We start from the raw sequence: 19,616 nt of genomic DNA, 5'->3' as shown, positions 1-19,616 counted from the left end.
GCTAAAAGGGTTAGTTTTCCTAAAGGGATACATAAGTCCAAAGGAGTATTGGATTATGTACATGCTGATTGTTAAGGACCTACAAAACATAAGTCTTTAGGTGGAGTTTCTTATTTTCTTTCTATCATTGATGATTATTCATGAAGAGTATGGGTATATATTCTAAAGAATAAGTCTGATGCCTTTAGTATGTTCAAAGATTGGGAAATTTTAGTTGAAACACAGAAAGAAAGAAGAGTTAAGAAACTAAGAACTGACAATGGATTAGAATTCTGTAGTGGTGAGTTTGATAACTACTGTAAGGACAGAGGAATAGCAAGGCATTTAACCATTCCTGGAACTCCTCAGCAGAATGGATTAGTAGAAAGAATGAACAGGACTTTACTTGAAAGGGTTAGATGTACGTTGATATCTGCAGGGATGCCCAAAGGGTTTTGGGCAGAAGCTGTGAAGACTGCAGCATATCTAGTTAATAGGACTCCATCTAGTGCAATAGATATGATGGTTCCTACGGAGAAATGGTCTGGTGTTAAAACTGATTATAGTAATTTAAAGACTTTTGGCTGCTTGGCTTACTCACATATTAGCCAAGGAAAACTGGAACCAAGAGCTGTTAAATGTGTGATGATTGAATATCCTGACGAAGTTAAAGGATATAAACTATGGAGACTTGATGGTGAAGGACCCAGGGTTATAGTCAGTAGAAATGTTGTGTTTCAAGAAGATGTTATTTACAAAGATGTTATTAAGGGGTCAACTGGTGAAAGTAAGATTGATCAAAGGGTTCAAGTTGAGGTGGAGCCCATTAAAGAAGTATATGAACATGGAAGTGCAGTTAGTTCTACTGAAAATGAAGACAGGGGTAATTCTTGAAATATGAGTCAGACAGGGTATAGTTTGGCTAGAGATAGAGAAAGAAGGCATGTAATTCCTCCTTTAAGATACAGAGATGTTGATGATATATCAGCATTTGTACTTAGTGTGGCACAAGAGGAAAGTTTAACTAAACCATTGTCATATTCTGAAGCAATAAATTCAATAGACAAGGATAAATGGTTGTAAGCTATGAATGAAGAAATGAATTCTTTGAATAAGAATGGGACTTGGTTATTGGTTGATAAGCCTGAGAAACAAAGATTTGTATCCTGCAATTGGATTTACAAGATCAAGGAAGGAATGCCAGGAAAGCAGCCTAGGTATAAAGAAAGGCTAGTAGCAAAGGGATTCTCACAGAAGGCTGGTATAGATTATAATAAGATCTATTCACCTGTTGTGAGATTGCAGATTCTATTGGGTTAATATTGGCATTAACAGCTCAAGAAGATTATGAACTGGAAAAACTTGATGTAAAGACAACATTTTTTCATGGAAATTTGGAAGAAAAGATATATATGCATCAACCACAAGGTTTTGAGGTTGAGGGGCAAAACGGGAAAGTTTGTTTGTTGTTAAGATCTTTATATGGGTTAAGGCAGTCGCCTAGGCAACGGTATTTGAGCTTTGATCAATACATGGTGACTAATGGTTTTAATAGAAGTAAGTTTGATAGCTGTGTTTACTTCAAAGAGTATAAAGATGGTCAGTATGTCTATCTATTGCTGTATGTAGATGACATGTTGGTTGCTTGTAAAGACAAACAAGTAATTCAAGATACTAAAGATTTGTTAAAAAGGGAATTTGACATGAAAGAGCTTGGTGAAGCAAAAAGGATTTTGGGTATGGAGATTACCAGAAACAGAGATCAAGATTTGTTATACTTGACTCAGAATGCTTATACTAATAAGGTATTGTCAAATTGTGCTATGAGTCATTGTAAAGCAGTTAGTACTCGATTAGCTACTCATTTTAAACTTTCTGATAAGGACAGTCCTGTATCAGAAGAGGATGAAGTTTTTATGAGTAATATGCCTTATGCTAATGTTGTAGGGAGTTTGATGTATCTTATGGTATGTACTAGGCCTGACTTGGGATATGCAGTTAGTCTAGTTAGTAGATATATTTCAAAGCCTGGTAAGAGTCATTGGGAGGCTGTAAAATGGATATTGAGGTATTTGCAGGGTTTCAAAGGTGTTGGTTTAATTTTTGGAAAAGGTTCTATTGATAAAGGGGTTGATGGATATGCAGACTCAGACGTTGCTAAAGATCTGGATAATGGTAAGCCTATGACAAGTTATGCTTTTACAGTTTGGGGATCTTTGATTAGTTGGAAAGCTTCCTTACAGAAGATTGTAGCTCTTTCTACCACAAAGGCTGAGTATGTAGCTCTTACTGAAGCAGTTAAAGAAGCATTGTGGCTTAAAGGTTTTATTTCTGAGCTGAGGGGTAGTTTGGTCTAACCGATAGTTTTTTGTGATAATCAGGGTGCAGTGCAGTTTACAAAGAATGTAGTTTATCATGAAAGAACTAAACATATAAATGTTAAGTTTCATTTTATAAGGGATATTGTTAGAGCAAAAGAAGTGATGATTAAAGAAGTAGATACAATGGAAAATGGTGCTGACATGTTTACTAAGGTGTTGCCAGGTTCAAAGTTTCAATTTTGTTTAGATCTTTTAAACATTGGAGAGCATTGATGACAAGGTAGAGATTGTTAAGAGTTGTGTCATAAATGTATTGGGCAGGTGTGTCATAAACTTAAGAATTGTGTTATAAATGTATTGGGTAGGTGTGTAACTTTTCTATAGTTCAGGGACTGATGTTGTTAATAGTGTAATTAAGTTTGTTATAGCTGTTAGAGGTTGATAAAAGGGGGCTAATCACGTAGTTAGGGTTTTACTTTCGTTTTCTTGTTTTTCTCTGTAATCAATCACAATAGTCTGTAATTTCAATTCATGATAATAATAGTAGTGTTGATTGTTCTTGATATTGATTCATTGATCCAATTTCATAACAAAAAGATTGCTAGAAACATATTTTGTACAAATCCGTCCATAATTTTAAGGTCACAAAACTAAAATTCTTATTATGTTAGTGTCAGACACAAAAATACAGTTAGTCTTCACTATAAAGAAGTCAAAGAACTCATGTACAAAAGAAAAGGTTCAAGAACTTAATGGGAAGTAATTATACTATTTCTAACATAGTGATATAAAATTTAAATCCAAAAGGCATGACGGTTTTACCATTTCTAGTGATAAAAAATTGTTTATCAAATGGCAAATATGACTTCCTCTTATTTAGATTACTTAATTCCCTACAAATCAAATGCACAACATCAACGTGAGTTAACTCATTCTTGCTTTTACAGATCAGACAACTGTTGATAGAAGCTTTAGATAGAGCTCATTATAAGGAAAATATATAAGTTTTTATATAAAAAAAAATGCTAGAAAAGAGGGTAAATACAGAAATTTTTAAAAAAAAAAATTGAGAATAGGTGTAGATTTCAAATGAATTTGATTAGAAACTATAAAAGTAATGACCTTTAATACTTTTGGGCATGTAATACCGTATACTAAGATTCACAATTTTAGATATGAAGAATTAATACAGAAATCAATAACGTAACAACAAATAAACAGAAAACGGTATAGAAAATCTCAAAACTAATTATGTGTTTTTTGACTACCACGTACTTACACATAATAATTACAGCAAGAACCAAACTAAGAGAATAGAAATTTATACTTATATCATTGTTTATGATTGTTTACACTCGTTAGTTTAGGCTATGAGTAATGGTTAATGTCCTTTAAGAGGCATTTTCCGTTGTATAATTATCACCTTTTATAATTAAAAAAAAGCTTGTGAAATGGATATATAATATCTCTTAATACTCTTCAATTATTTACCACTTAAAGACACATATGAGTTTTATTGTAAAAACGCCCAAGCCTTTATAACGTCACATAATGCCCTGGGAGATGATGCACGGGCTTTATCTATCCATAAAACGCTCCTATAATGCCCCAATTAGGTGAGTGAAGAATAAACGTATGGTTAGCTTTTTGTATGTTAGTTTTGCTCCTATAATGCCCCAATTAGGTGAGTGAAGAATAAACGTATGGTTAGCTTTTTGTATGTTAGTTTCATGTTGTGTGGTGAATTTGGGTATCTAGCCGCTTGCCATTGCCTTTGTATTTTAGAAAGAATATATATACACAATTTTCAATTCTCATGTGTTCATCTCATTAAACGGGTTATAACATCTCATTAAATTAAAAATTAATCTTACCAATTATTTGATGTAAAAATCCTATAAAATAGGGATATACTAAAATTTAATATCCAAATTAAAAAGAAAAAGATATTATTTATAATTACTAAACAATTTTATAGTAAAAAACATAAGCGGGTCATGGGTCACCAAATCCAAATAGCTTTTAAACTGGTTATAACATATTATTTATTTATGAAACTCTTTCATCATCAAACCCTAAGTATATTATTAACTTTCTTACAATAAAGAAAATTAAAATCCAAAAAATAAATATTAAAAAACAAAAAATGTAAAACAATCATTCTCTCAAGCCATCAGATTTCTTTATTTGTAAATGAAGGTTTCTCACGCATTTGACCTGAATTCACGGGTAAAGGTCTCACGAAACCCAGATAGCTCTTTAAGAGTGATAACATCTCATTATATTAAAAATTAATCTCATAAAATATTTGATATAAAAATCTTATAAAATATGGATATACTAAAAATTAATATTCTATTTTATTTAAAAAAAAGATATTATCTATAATTAAGAAACAATTTTAGAATAAAGAAAATAAACGGTAATGAGTATCACCAAACCCAGATAGCTTTTAAACCGGATTATAACATATCATTTATTTGTGAAACCATTTTATCATCAAGCCTCAAGTATATTAATTATTAACTTTCTTATAATAAATAAAAATTAAAATCCAAACATACATATATAAATATTAAAAACGAATCATGTAAAACAACCCCCGTAATACGGGGGATAAAATCTAGTAATATATATAAACGAAAACCCTAAAATCTTATGTGTCGTGATGTGGTCGCTCCCTCCTTTTATGGAAGCCACTAGATTGCTTGATTTGTAGCTAGAGGCCTCTCATTGATTTAACCCAAATTCATGGGTATGGGTCTTAGCAAAGCCAGATAGCACTTAAACAGGTTATAACATCTCATTAAATTAAAAATTAATCTTACCAATTATTTGATATGAAAATCCAATAAAATAGGGATATACTAAAATTTAAGATTCAATTTAAAAATAAAAAGATATTATTAATAATTAATAAAAAAATTTATAGTAAAAAAAGTGGGTCATGGGTCACCAAATCCAGATAGCTTTTAAATGGGTTATAGTGTATCATTTATTTATGAAACCCTTTTATTATCAAACCCTAAGTATATTATTAACTTTCTTATAATAAATAAAATTAAAATATAAAAAATAAATATTAAGAGACGAAAAATGTAAAACAACCAATCTCTTAAGCCATCAGATTGCTTTATTTGTAAATAAAAGTTTCCCACGCATTTGACCCGAATTCACGGGTAAATGTCTCACCAAACCCAGATAGCTCTTAAACGAGTTATAACATCTCACTATATTAAAAATTAATCTCATCTAATATTTGATATGAAAATCCTATAAAATAGGGATATACTAAAAATTAATATCCTATTTTATTTAAAAAAGATAGTATTTATAATTAAAAAACAATTTTATAATAAAGAAAATAAACGAGTAATGTATATCACCAAACCCAGATAGCTTTTAAACCGGATTATAACATATCATTTATTTGTGAAACCATTTTATCATCAAACCTCAAGTATATTAATTATTAACTTTCTTGCAAAAAATAATTAAAATCCAAATATACATATATAAATATTAAAAACGAATAATGTAAGATAACCCCCGTAATACGGGGGATAAAATCTAGTGTGTATATATATATATATATATATATATTTATAGGATTAGGTTCATTTCAGAAGTGATTCTTATAACAAGAAGTGCAAGAAGTGATCTCAACCATTAGATTATTAATCAATGGTTGAAACATTATTGGATTTATTGTAATTAATAAAATTTGAAAGACATTATAATAAATATGAAAAGGTTAGTTTAGGTAGAATAAAATAATTAATTAATCAATTTATCTCATCTATCCCTAAATAAAAGTTCAAAGCACAAATATTATAAAGTTATAATTTGTAAGTTACAATTTATTTATTTCATTATATGTTAGTGTAAGATCAAACTTTATTCTTTTTTCACCAATAAACAGCTTTTAATTTATAAGATTTAAGCAAAATTGTATCTTCATCATTGATTATTCTTTTGAAAAAAAATAATTTGTATATGTGTAAGACGGAAAAAAATGTGTACGAAGAAATTGAAAACGTGTAGGAAAAAAATAAGATGTGTATGAGAAAATTAAAGATGTGTAGGAAAATTTTGAAAATGTGTAGGACGAAAAAAAATATGCGTAGGAAAAAATTGAAGATGTGTAGGACGCAAAAAAAGTGTACGACGAATGTAGATGTGTAGGAAAAAAATATGTTGTGTATGAGAAAATTAAATATGTGTAGGAAAAAAATTAAGATGTGTATGAGAAAATTAATGATGTGTAGGAATAAATTGAATATGTGTAGGAAATAACTGAAGATAATGTAGTTGTGTAGGAAAAAAAATATATTGTGTATGAGAAAATTAAATATGTGTAAGAAAGAAATTAAGATGTGTAAGAGAAAATTAATGATGTGTAGGAAGAAACTGAATATGCGAAGGAAACAATTGAACATGTGTAAGACGAAAAGCATAGGTACGAAGAAATTGAAAATGTGTAGGAAAAAAATTAAGACGTGTAGGAAAATTTTGAAGAGGTGTAGGAAAAAATTATAGTTGTGTAGAGTGAACTCAAAAGATAGGGTAAAAAATTATAAAGATAAATTTATTGTATTATGAGTTTATTAATTTTTTAAATCTTTTAGTTATTGTTATTAGATTAATTATATTAGTTAGAGATGCAACTAATGTGGTTTAATTATATATATTAATTAGAGAGAGAATATATTTATATTATTTTAATACTCTTTTCATATATTTTAATATTGGAAGATTAAAAATTAGATGAGTGACCCAGATTAATTTCTCGCACTTCTCGCTGCAACTTGACTTCTCGCATGAACCATCTCTTGCATATATATATATATATATATATATATATATATATATATTAATTATCATGTATTCAAAAGTAGACACTCATGGCATTTAGGAAAAGCAAATATTCATAAGCAATCACATCATTTGTATTTTATATCGAGTTCACACTATCTTTTATGACACAATTTATGAAGTTTATATTTCTATCAATTTATAATTTGCTATTAACATTGCACACGCTTTTGAATTAATGATTGGACTTTATTTTTCGTAAATTTTGTATTAGAATCGGTGTATTCGATGAAGCCCAATTCTAAATATGCCACATTTATGTGGTGGACAACTTGGACGGTCCATTCTACATGAAATATACTAAACGTACCAGATGAACTGAGAACTCTAGATCTAGAGCTCAAATGGCGAATCTCAAAACTAAAACCTTGAATCGATTAGATTTACAAAATGTATGAATCCATATCTTAAAAATATCAATCCCTCAAAATCTCATGCATTTCGATCCACTAAATCAGGATCCTAGAGAAAGCAAACGTTACCTCGTAAGCCCTAGATTTCTGTTGAAGGGGTAGATTTCGATCCTTTGACCTTGATTCCACCGATGTGCTTCACAAAAACTATACTTTAACAAGTTATTTTACCTGGTGGGTTGCGCCGGGCAAGTCGAATAATGCATCGGAAAGGTCGAATATGTTTATGTCACGTTTGCAGTTGTGCATTACTGTGGGTCCGGTTGATTACACATAAAACATTAAAATATAAAAGAACGACATTTGTTCAGTTGGTAAACTCTGAGCATTGTCGATATAGGGCGCTGCAACAATAAGTCGATAAAACTCAGGTGTTGGTAAAACCTAATTCATAATAAACATGAACATGTAACTTGGGCATGGGCTTAAACTTGGCATGTCTTTTAATCATTAATTTGAAATATAACAATATGTAATCATGAACTTGTAACGTAATATGAAACTTAAGCAGATGTATCTCATGAACAAATAAAACTCGAAAATGATATAAAAATTGTTAAAGTAAAAGGTTGTAAACGTGTAAAATTTTACAAAATTTTAAAATACGAAGAAAATAGTCACTCCACCTTATTAAATCCAAGTCTCTCAAAAGTCAAAACAATCATAAAATTTGAACTTGATAATTATATAAAACACTGGACAAGATGCATACCGAAAGTTGATTCACATAAAATTGAGCGCACATCAAAATAATTTTTTTTTACCAAAATACAAAAATAACTGCAATGACGACGGTGATGGTGGTGGCTTCGGTGACAAAAATGGTGGTAGCGGTGGCGACGATGGCGGTGGTTGCGGTCAGGCGGCAAGTGCGGTGGTTATGGTGCTGGGGAGGTGGCAGTGGTAGCATTGGTAGTGATGGCGATGGTAGCGCAACGACGATGGTGGTGGCGGTCAGGTGGTGTCGGTCAAGTGGTGGTGGTTAGGCGGTAACAGTGATGGTGGTGGTACGTGATGGTCAGGCAACGGTACGGTGAATGGTTACGGTGGTTACGTGACGTTGGTGGCGGAGGCGGTGATAGCGCTGGTGGTAAGGTGGTGGTGGTGGTTGCGGCCGTGGTGGTGGCGACGGTGGCGGTGGCGGCGGCAATGGTAATGGTGGTGGTGGTTAAGAAAGTAGGGTGAAGGAAGAAAAAAGTGGGAATGAATGGCTTTGATGGAATGAGATTTATATGTAATGAATGATTCCATACATTAAGCAACCAAACATTAATTTTTTCACTCCCACATAATAAATATTTCCACTCTCATTCATTTCTGCATACCAAACAACAGTTCCACCCCAATTATTTTATTTTATTTTTTTTCAACCTGCTTCACTTGATCATGAGTTGCTAACTCAGCATTTATTATAGCTATAATCCCTTCCGGTATGTAATAATCCATTAGAACTTAAACGTAAATAAAAGAAACTAAGCAAGCAATCAAATCAAAACATTAGAACTTAAACGTTAATAAAATCCGGCTATTGTTGAACAAGCATTTAAAACGGGGGAAATGATCAAAGTGCCCAATTTGATCATTCTTCATTCTGAAGACCTAAATTCCATTGGCTTCATAATGTCCAGCTTAAAATCAACCGGCCCGTTGATTTTTTCTTGACCACTAACCGAACGCCACATTTATAAGTTCTGCCAAGAATGTTTCTCGGTAGCCGCCTGATTTTCAAACCTTTTGACAAGCCGGTCCGCCTGGTTTTCAATTCCACGCACCGGCAGTTGGATATTAAGAGGGTGTTTGGCTGAGCTTTTTAAATTGGTTTTTGCTTATTTGCTTTCTGAAAAGCAAAAGCAAAAGCAAAAGCAAAAACAACTTTTGAAAAGCTCCAATTTGTAGCTTTTGAAGGATCTTTGCCAAACACATTTTGCTTTTCAAAAAGCAAACAAGTAAATAAGCAAGTTTTAAAAGCTCACCCAAACACCTACTAATCCAATTGATTCCACTAAATTATATCGTCACATGTCTCTATGGTAATATTGAAAACAAAACGAGCAGGTAAAATATCCGAGGGCCTTTCTAAAATAATTTGATTTAGTACTTTCAAATTTTTATCATTTTTCTTCACATTTATCAAAATTAATAGGTTAAATTCAAAACTAAAATAATTTCACTTATCTTTAGATATTATATTTTATAATTAAAATATTTTATAACATAAGCTAATACATGATATTAAAAGAAACCAACCAAAATGTAAATATGGTCAAGCACGTCATTAATATAAAAAGTGGCGGACCTAAGACTTTTATCTAATGGGGTCTCATTTTTCAGTGTTCAAATTTTTCAGGTCGGTTGTTGTTCAGTCGGGTACTCGAGACGAGGAACACAAGAAAAAACAATCTAATCTAATCTAATTTGATCTAACCTCTAATCTAACTAATAAAAGAAAATAATGAGAATGATGTGGTAATTTCACATTCATTCTTGTTCTAATCTCTCTTCTCATTCATTCTATATATCTATGGGTGGTGGGCAAAACCATTTTGTTAAATGGGTTATAATTTCCTTTCTAATCTTTAATCTCATTCATCTTATCTATCGATGGATCATGAGTCAAAATAATTTTGGCAAAAGGGCTATAATTTTCTTTATAATTTTCTAATTCCTCATTTTATTTATCCTACATATCCATGGGTCATTGGTCAAAACAATTTTGACATACGGGTTATAATTTCCCTTCTAACTTTATAACCTCTCATCTCATTTATTATAGTTATCCATGGGTAATGTGTCAAAAGAATTTTAACAAATGTTGTATATTGTTGTAAACGTATAATGGTTTATCTCATTCTAATTTCTAAATTTGAGATTACAGACTTCTTATTATTTGTAGTATATATTTTATTTTCTTCTTACCTATAATTTTGTTCATTTCTTTCAAAAAAGCGTACCTTATTTATTATTATTTTATTTAACAACTCCCGTGTAATACACGGGGTTCAAAAGCTAGTATCATGGTCACTGGCGAAGCTTTACTTGGGTTTTTTCGCGTAGTAGTGTAAATTTACCCATTTTCGCCCGAAATTTTTTATGTTTAGTGTAAATTTAGGCGTTTTCGGCTAAAAATTTGAGTCCGGCCCCCATTGTTTGTGAATTTTTGTATACCTGAGTCCGTCCCCCGGTGTCTTAGTCCAAGCTTCGCCACTGATCGATCATAATAAAAAAAAGTATGTGCATTACTCATTAGAAACACACAATATGCTTGTCACTCTAAATAAGAAAACATTAACATTACAACTTTTAAGTTGTTTCCCACAATGGCATTCGACTCGCTAGTAGAGGATGGCGGCAAGTCGGCGACAAGCGAATCACATTTGAAGGTTGCGATGTGTGTCCCATGTTTGGGCTTTGGCTGTGCAACATGCCTCTGTTCGAGAGTACAAGGCTATCAGGTTTATTTATAAGTTAAAACCTAACTGTTATTATTCAGTATTAACTATCGGGTAGAATTTAAAGATTAAAAATAAAAATGCAAATAGTGAAACAAGAATAGGAGTTCAACAATCCTTGAACACCGACTAAAGTTACCACTGATGGTTGGGTAAAAGTTAGTTATTATTATATATTAATTAGTTATGTTTAGGTAAATAAATGAATGAACATTGGTACTTCAAGCATTATGTGTTTTCAGGACATTGGAAGCTATGGAGCTTAACGAGGATATTTACGGGCTTGAAATGAAGTTCGGGAAATGAGAGAATGGAAGTGCACGCATCACGAGGCAGTCAAGAAAAGAAGATAGAAAAATCTGAAGTTTTACATCTTCGCGATACGCGAAGATGCAAAGAAGGGCAACTTTGCGATATGCGAAGTTGTAGAATTCCGGCTGCGACTATTTTGTCCTTCGCGATACGCGAAGAAGCATCCCTGTCATCTTCGCGATACGCGAAGATGCTTAAGTCGGCCAAAAATTTAGGTTTGCATTATATAAACCCCTTAACCTCCCCATTCGGCTGAGATCGACTTCCAGAGGCAGAAAAGCTTTGCTAAGACGGTTTCCAGCCATCCCGAAGCTTCCGGTTCATCGCGGGTTTGCATGTTCATCAAAGATAAGTATTTTGACATTATGATCATGTTCGGCTAAATCATTTGTTCATAGGGTTTTGTGTAAATCCTTTTAAGACCAGATTTATTATGCTTCATATTTTGAACTTGATTTGACTTTATTGTTTTTATCTTGTTCAATTATTGCTTGGTTGTTCAAACAATTTTTGTTTGCGATTTTTGATTAGTACATCACTTGTTTGGTTTGTTCATCAACATTTAGGGTTAGGCTCTTGTCATTGAACTAATAATCATCGGTCAATGTTACTTAATTAGTTATCATAAAACATAAATTGGTAATTGTGTAGATCGAGTTCAATTGTGTCAATAATTCGGTTAGGGTATCGTTTGTCATCACAATCAAACTATTAGGTCTAATAATTACTGTGAAATCAAGATAAGTAAATCTGGGATTAAGTTGATTAGCACATTACCTAAACCTAGAATGAATACTTTTTATTAATATTGTTTACAAAGTTTTTAAGTAATTGTTTAGTTTTAATTAATCTTTTTCTAAAAAGCGCTTGACATCGTCTGTCCGCATTAGTTTAATAATTAAATTAGTAATAATAAATTAGCACTTTCCTTGAGTTCCTGTGGAGACGACCTTACTTACCCGTACTTATTATAGGTATTTAAGTCTTAAAATTAATTGTTTGAATAAACCGCGACAGCCTACGTCAACCACTCCACTAAAGTTAAGATTAATACTATGTGTTCAATCTAATAATTATTATGGAGTCCAAGAAAATTTTTATATACCGTCTCAAAGAAAATTTTTAGAAAATGTTTGGGGTCCCGGAACCCCGACCGTTACTATGTGGGTGCACCCCTTAATATATATAAGTGTAACTTAATCAAAGGACATTGAAAGACATCTTGTGAACAACAGACATATTAGTCATTTTTAACATGAACATTTACAATTATAATACACATATATCATCTTATTTTCTTGACATTATCAATGTCGTCTTCAACCACTGGATGTGGCTCTCAACCCTCTGGATGTTTTCATTTGTAAATGAGATTTGAAATGCAAGCGCCTGGAAATTGCAAAATAAACTAGACGGCGTCTGGATTTGAAAACTAGGCGGATTGGTTTGTCAGAAGGTCGGAACACTGACCGGCCGCCGAGAACATTCTTAGCAGGTTTTTTACACATGACGCTTGGTTATTGGTGTAGAAAAACAGACGGACCGGTTTTTAAGTTGGACATGATGGAGTCGGTGGGATTTATGTAGAAATTTTTGGAATAGGATTTCTCAGTAAACAAAGTCAAATTTTAAATGAGAAACATGATCAGTGTTATAGATTAAAATCACAGAAAAATATATTATGGTTGTTCGTTTCGTTTTCTTTTATTTTGAAGTTACAACTTTTTAGTATCATAAGTTTTGATCGGAACCATTTAGTTGATCATAACCACTGAAATCGAATCTTAAGAAATATAATATATATCCGAATTGAACTATAAAAGGAACTTTGAAGTGCATAGTTATTGCAATTGCCTTCTTTTCTAGACACATCCCATAACACTAACCTGTCATTTAACTTACGCTATGGAAGTTGAAATCATTTCCAAAGAGAGCATTAAACCATCGTCCCCAACACCGCACCACTTGAGAACATATAATCTTTCTCTCCTAGATTATCTTGTTGGATATCCTTACGTACCAATCGTTTTTTACTACCCTAATCACAATGACAATGACAATAACATATTCCAAGCACTACAAAGGTCATTGGTTCTAAAGAAATCACTATCTGAAACCTTGACTCAGTTTTACCCACTTGCAGGAACACTTAAGGGCGATTCAATTGAATGTAACGACGTTGGTGCTAACTATGTCTTAGTTTTGGTTCATGGTCGTCTTGATGGCTTTTTGCACAAACCTGACCTTGGATTGATTAACAGGTTCTTGCCATTAGAACCTAGTTTTGATCAATCTAGTGTGGGTTCTCGTGTCACAAATGTTCAAGTGAACATTTTCAAATGTGGTGGAATCGCTATTGGGTTGTGTGTTTCACAAAAGATCCTTGATGGGGCTGCACTCTACACTTTTCTAAAAGGATGGGCTAACATGGCTTCCAAAAGTGAAGAAGTTACCTATCCAAAGATAATTTCTCCATTAGTTTTTCCTGCTGAGAGCTTGTGGCTTAGAGACATATTCCAGGTTAGCTATCAAACAGTGCTAAAGGAAGGCAATTGTATCACAAAAAGATTCGTATTTGGTTCGGATTCCATAGCTGCTTTAAAAGTTGCGGCTAGTAGAAATGGAGTGCAACAACCAACACGAGTTGAGGTGGTATCTGCTTTGTTATGGAAGTGTACAATAGCAGCATCTAAAGAAGCATATGGTATCCAGAAAACTACTTGGCTAAACCACTCTCTGAATCTTCGTAAAAAACTTCCAACAAAGACGTCAAAAGACTTGATTGGTAACATGATGTGGGTCTCAAGTGCAGTGTGCAAAGATAACGACGAAACCACATTGCATAGCTTGGTGAACAAGGTGCATGATAGCATTGTAAAAGTCAACGATGAGTTTGTAAACGAAGCACAGGGTGATGAATGGTACGTCGCAATGCAGAAGTTACTTCAACAAATGGGAGAAATCGGCTCGGTAGGGCCAACAGAATATTATATTTTTACAAGTTGGTGTAAGATGGGTTTCAATGATATTGATTTTGGTTGGGGAAAGCCAAGTTGGGTGTCTGGCCTCATAGGTAAAGGATTCAAGGGGTTCTTCAATTTAGTGACTCTAATGGATACAAAATGTGGCGAGGGAGTTGAAGCATGGGTGACTTTGGATGAAGAAGAACTGAAGATTCTACAGTGCAATCCGGAGCTACTAGCGTATGCTTCGGTGGATCCAAGTCCGCTATCAAATGATCATGTCATATGAGTTAGAGATCTGTCTTAAAAACCAACGTCTTGGTTGTTAGTACTTTATATTGTGGCAAATAAATTTACATGTTCGTTTGCTTATTTTACCCGTCTTTTAAGCTTAGGTTTCTATTTTCCTGTCGTCACAACATGCCTAAGGGGCGCAGACATATGACTGTCAGTTGGTATTGCCTTTTCATTTAATCAAAGTGTGTTACGAAGTGGAGCATATTTGATTGAGAATATTAGTTGATCAAGAAGGGAATTAAATACCATCTGTTCGATCACAAAGATTTTAATTTACAAAAATAAGTTACAAGGATTTGGTTACAAAGGCATCCGAGCCTTTAGACGTCCATCAACTAGAGATTCTTGCATTCTATTATTTTACAAGCTCTCTTGCTTATTTTACCGCTCTTTTAAGCTTAGGTTTCTATTTTTCTATTATCGCACCGTGCCTCAAGGGCGGAGACATATGACTGTTAGTTGGTGTTAATTTTTCATTTAATAAAAGTTTAGTGGAAAATATTTGATTTAAATATTAGTGAATACAAGGGAATTAAATACCCTTTGTTCGATTACAAAGATTAAATTTACAAACATAAGTTACAAGGATTGAGTCACAAAATCATGCAAGGCACTAGATATCTATCGCCTAAAGATTCTTCTATTCCTCTCACTTTCGATCCTTGTAATTAACTTACTCCTAATTACCTGAAAACACTTTTTAAAATACATTAGCTAAAGCTGGTGAATGATGCTCACAAACTCGAAAGAATTTTCATAAACCATTAAGACAATCACCAATCCTTTCAACAAACTCAATATGCCTCATCCTGAGTCATCACTACTAAACATACACATAACGGTTTCTGAGGAGTTATGTGCCCTTATTGTCAACATCATTACAAAACGTTTAAGTTTTAACGACGACAAAAGTCGTTGCTAAAGCCCCAAATGTCGCCGCTAAAAGTACTAGCGACAACATGTTGCCGCTGTTGAGTTGCCGCTAGTTCTTAGTTGCTATTGATCATTTGTCACCACTAATAATGTCTCCGCTAAAAGGTGTGGTCACTAAAGTCAAATTCGTCGCTAATTAGTCACCGCTAATACTTTTCAGGCGAACTCCCGAAGAGTAATAGCACCGACTTTGTTGCTGCTAAAGGCATCTAACTTGTTTTTTTAAAAAAATCTGGATTTTCCTTAACACTAAAAATACAACAAATATATGCAAGTTTTTCCGAACATGCATCATAACCATTGATATATATATATATATATATATATATATATATATATATATATATATATATATAGGGGTAAGTTCTAGTGAAAACACTTTTTAAAGAGAAAACTTAAAAACTCCTAAGAAACTATTTTTTAACTTAAAATTTTTTTTTTTTTAAAGTTTCTTTTTTTTTCATTATTCTTATATGTTGTTATTGATTTAAAAAAAAAACTTGTCAGTAACCTCATCGGTATAGTGCGCATGTGTAATAGTGTGTATTGCATATATGCAAAAGTGTTTGTATTGCATAGAATACAACCCTATTGCACATATTTGATACACGCTATTGTATATATGCAATATAAGACTAATACACACATCGAATACACATTAGTACGTATGTGTAATACAACATTAATGCACATGTGCACCATATCGACTTTTATTTTATTATTATTTTTTTCCATATAATACAACACTACTACACATATACAATACACAAATATTGAATATATGCAATAAAACACTATTAAACTCAAAAGTACATAGTAATACACATGTGTAATACAACGCTATCGCATAGTAATACGTATGTGCATTACAACGGTTTTTTTTTTATTTTTTGAGTGAAATATAAGAAAATATAAGAATAATGGCTAAAACAGAATTTTGAAAATATTTTTTTATTTTTAATTAAAAATAATTCTTTAAAAGTTTTTAGGAGTTTTTTAGTTTTCTCTTTAAATGTGAGTTTTCCTTTAATCCTCTCCCTATATATATATATATATACATAAACATACATAACTGAAAATAAATACAAAAGCATGTTTAATCAGCGGCGGATCCAGCAATTTTTTGCCAGTGGGTTCACCGTTCGTATCGATTCAAAGGTCTGGTCGTTTTGACGGTTCGGGTCGTTCGATTTAGGTCATGGACATAAAAAAAATATGACATAATAACTAAAAACAAAATCGTTATTAGAAATTAAAAAAACACATAATATAAATACGATGGTCCTTTTGAATTAAAAAAGAAAATAACACTCTATAGTTGTTCTGTATGATTATTCATCTTTCAAAAACGTTGCATTACATCTTCGACCGCAACTTTTTGAAGGAGCTCCCTTTCAATGTAACAAATGCAAAAATTGTTCAAATACTCATCACTCATAATAAAAGACGATGTTTATTGTTTATGTTGCAACTAAAATAGTCATTGTAACTTTTTCAACTAAAATAGTCATTAAAATGATGAAAGCATATATTTACTGACTACAAATGCAAACACCACTTAATTAAATATAAGAAGATGTATGTGTATATTTCATGAAATCAATTAAATTTGATTTCTATCGGGTGATGTTTTCTAAAACTTATACAACCAGTTAGAAAAGAAAATGAAATATAAAATTAGAAAACTACTAAAACAGGGAATTGAACCCAGGTGCTTCATAAGAAAAGAGAGTTGCTTACCACCCGACCATGGTTCCACATTGTTAATTTTTCATTTACAATTTATATGTCGGTTCATTCTCATATTTTAAATAGACGTTCTGTGCAGGAAGTACTCCATCCTCAAGATTTTGGTTCCTACAAGTAATTCAGTCACCATATATAGGTCCATGTTTAATGCAAAACGCCTATCTTCAAAGTAACCTAAATCTTTTAAAATTAACTAGTTAGTATTAAAAATTGGATAGTATTTTATATTAAATAGGTTTTGTAACCCGTGCATTGCGCGGGAGATATTTTGACCTCACGGGTTGCGAAACTGTGAAAAGAACCATATTGACAAAACAAAAAGAGAAAAAAGAAAAAATAAAACCAATTTACTCAAATCGACATATCAGAATAGTCATTACAAAACGAAGAGGCTCAAAACACACAATACCTCATGGCCATTGCTAACAAACCACACACCGCCAGCTAAAACCTTCCAACAAAAAAAATAAACCGGAAAAGCTCCATTGAAACCGGTGATGCTAGACTGTCGCTATCTAGTCAAAAACAATACAAATCAGTGTCCTAATCACCTTAAACTAGTCAGGGGAAGTAGGGTGCGAACCACGAGGAGTATGTGGTCAGTGTAAAGCGAAACCGATTCCTAACATTATGAAGTGACTCAATTAACAAAGTGCTGATCACACTATCAAACAGTTTGGTTTTCTAGTAAACGAACAAATAATCAAAGATTCAATCAGTCAACAAAGCAAATCACACACGGGAATCCAAGTGAGCAATCAAATAGCAATCTCATGCAACTTAACAGATAAACTATCCTATGTCAACAGCAGACTGACTAACCGGTTAAACCTTAGGCATCCATGCTCGCTAACACACGGCACTGGTTATCAAACGGTCTCTGTCAGTGTGACTCAACTAAGGGCAAACATATGTTTTCTTGCTATTAACAGGTCAAAACAATCCTATAAGCAATTATCATAGCAACTGGCACACTAATCGTTCTGATCAAAATAAACCTAAACTGACGTTGTGCACAACAATACTAGACATCAATACTCATAGATTAACATCAAAATAATTACAATCAATCGTTCTAGTACAAGAGAAAATAACTGAAAGATTACAAACTATATATCCCGGGTATCACTCGAAGGATCTAGCCGCGTCTCGGCATCTCTCGGGCTTCGGTTATGATGGATAGGATCATGCACGGGACCTTGAGACGACTGGAAGTGATGGTTCTCCTCTCTTCTGCTCTGAAAATCGCCTGGATAGTGAATGATGGCGTCTAGGGTCGTCCAAACGAAATAAAACATCAAACCCTAACTTTCCCGACTATAGGGACCATCGCGTAGCGCGATGGCCATATTCCTATTCCATCGCGCTACGCGATGGAATATAACCTCATATTTGGATTCTTCTCGTCGAGAAACTCAAAATTCATATATTATGGGTCCTGTAACTCATTTTCTAGCCCAGGATATGCTTGTTTTACTTCATGGTCGCTTTTTGTGAACACATCTTGTTCAGTTTTAGCATCGGCTTTAGGTTTCTCATTCAAACTCTTCCCAAATCCTTCTAATACTTCCAAAGACTTCAAGTTATGCTCCGGTCATCTCAAGATATCATTCCATGCTCGTAGAAGTCTCCAATTTAGCATCTTTAACGATCAACGACCTGAAAAACAAAAGCACGTATGAAGTCCAAAGTTCTAACAATATACTAAACAAAACTACATAATTAACACACTATCTATATACAAAATACCCGAACATCACATCCCACACTTATCTTTTGCTTGCCCTCAAGCAAAACTCTAAGGTAAACATCAACCTCCATCATAGGTATATTAATTATCACCATTAATACTAGTAAGGTTTAAGGTCATACCCAGTTTCCCAGACTGACACTTTCTAGATTGACAACCCACAAAAAAAGTTAATGTTACAATAAAACTTTAGAACCGCCTAGACAAGTTACTTTGTTTCCGGTTAGGGCATACATGTTCATACCTCTCACACTATCAACACTCCTCTCGGTTTAATATCTGGACTAGCAAAAGATGTGCCAGTATATGTCTCTGCCCTCAAAATACCTAATATGAGTTACAACTTAATAAGCTTGCCGGTCAGTCTTATCTCCACCCGTTAACCACCGGTTGCATAAAGACTCGGACTAAGGGTTTTGCTGAGGATTAGGTTTGGGTGCGGATTAGGCTTATTTAGTGACTCGGGTGGATGAAACCCTGTTAAACAAACCAATATACAGACTCACGAATACAAACGAACTAATTACACAATCAACTGCTATTTACATACTCAACTGCTAATAACAACTGAAATA

At 33.0% G+C, this 19,616-nt stretch overlaps 1 pseudogene; it reads left to right on the top strand.

Annotated features, from left to right (window-relative positions):
* Positions 1 to 13,178: 13,178 nt before the first annotated feature.
* LOC143620860 (epi-neemfruitin B 7-O-acetyltransferse L7AT pseudogene) lies at positions 13,179 to 14,601 on the top strand (annotated as a pseudogene).
* The last annotated feature ends 5,015 nt before the right edge of the window (positions 14,602 to 19,616 follow it).

The sequence above is a fragment of the Bidens hawaiensis genome, unplaced genomic scaffold (assembly GCF_021521415.1).
Source record: "Bidens hawaiensis isolate Kalapana, Puna unplaced genomic scaffold, B.hawaiensis_p1.1 tig00002717_1, whole genome shotgun sequence".
Lineage (NCBI taxonomy): Eukaryota > Viridiplantae > Streptophyta > Magnoliopsida > Asterales > Asteraceae > Bidens > Bidens hawaiensis.
This window is presented reverse-complemented; position numbering and strand designations above follow the sequence as displayed.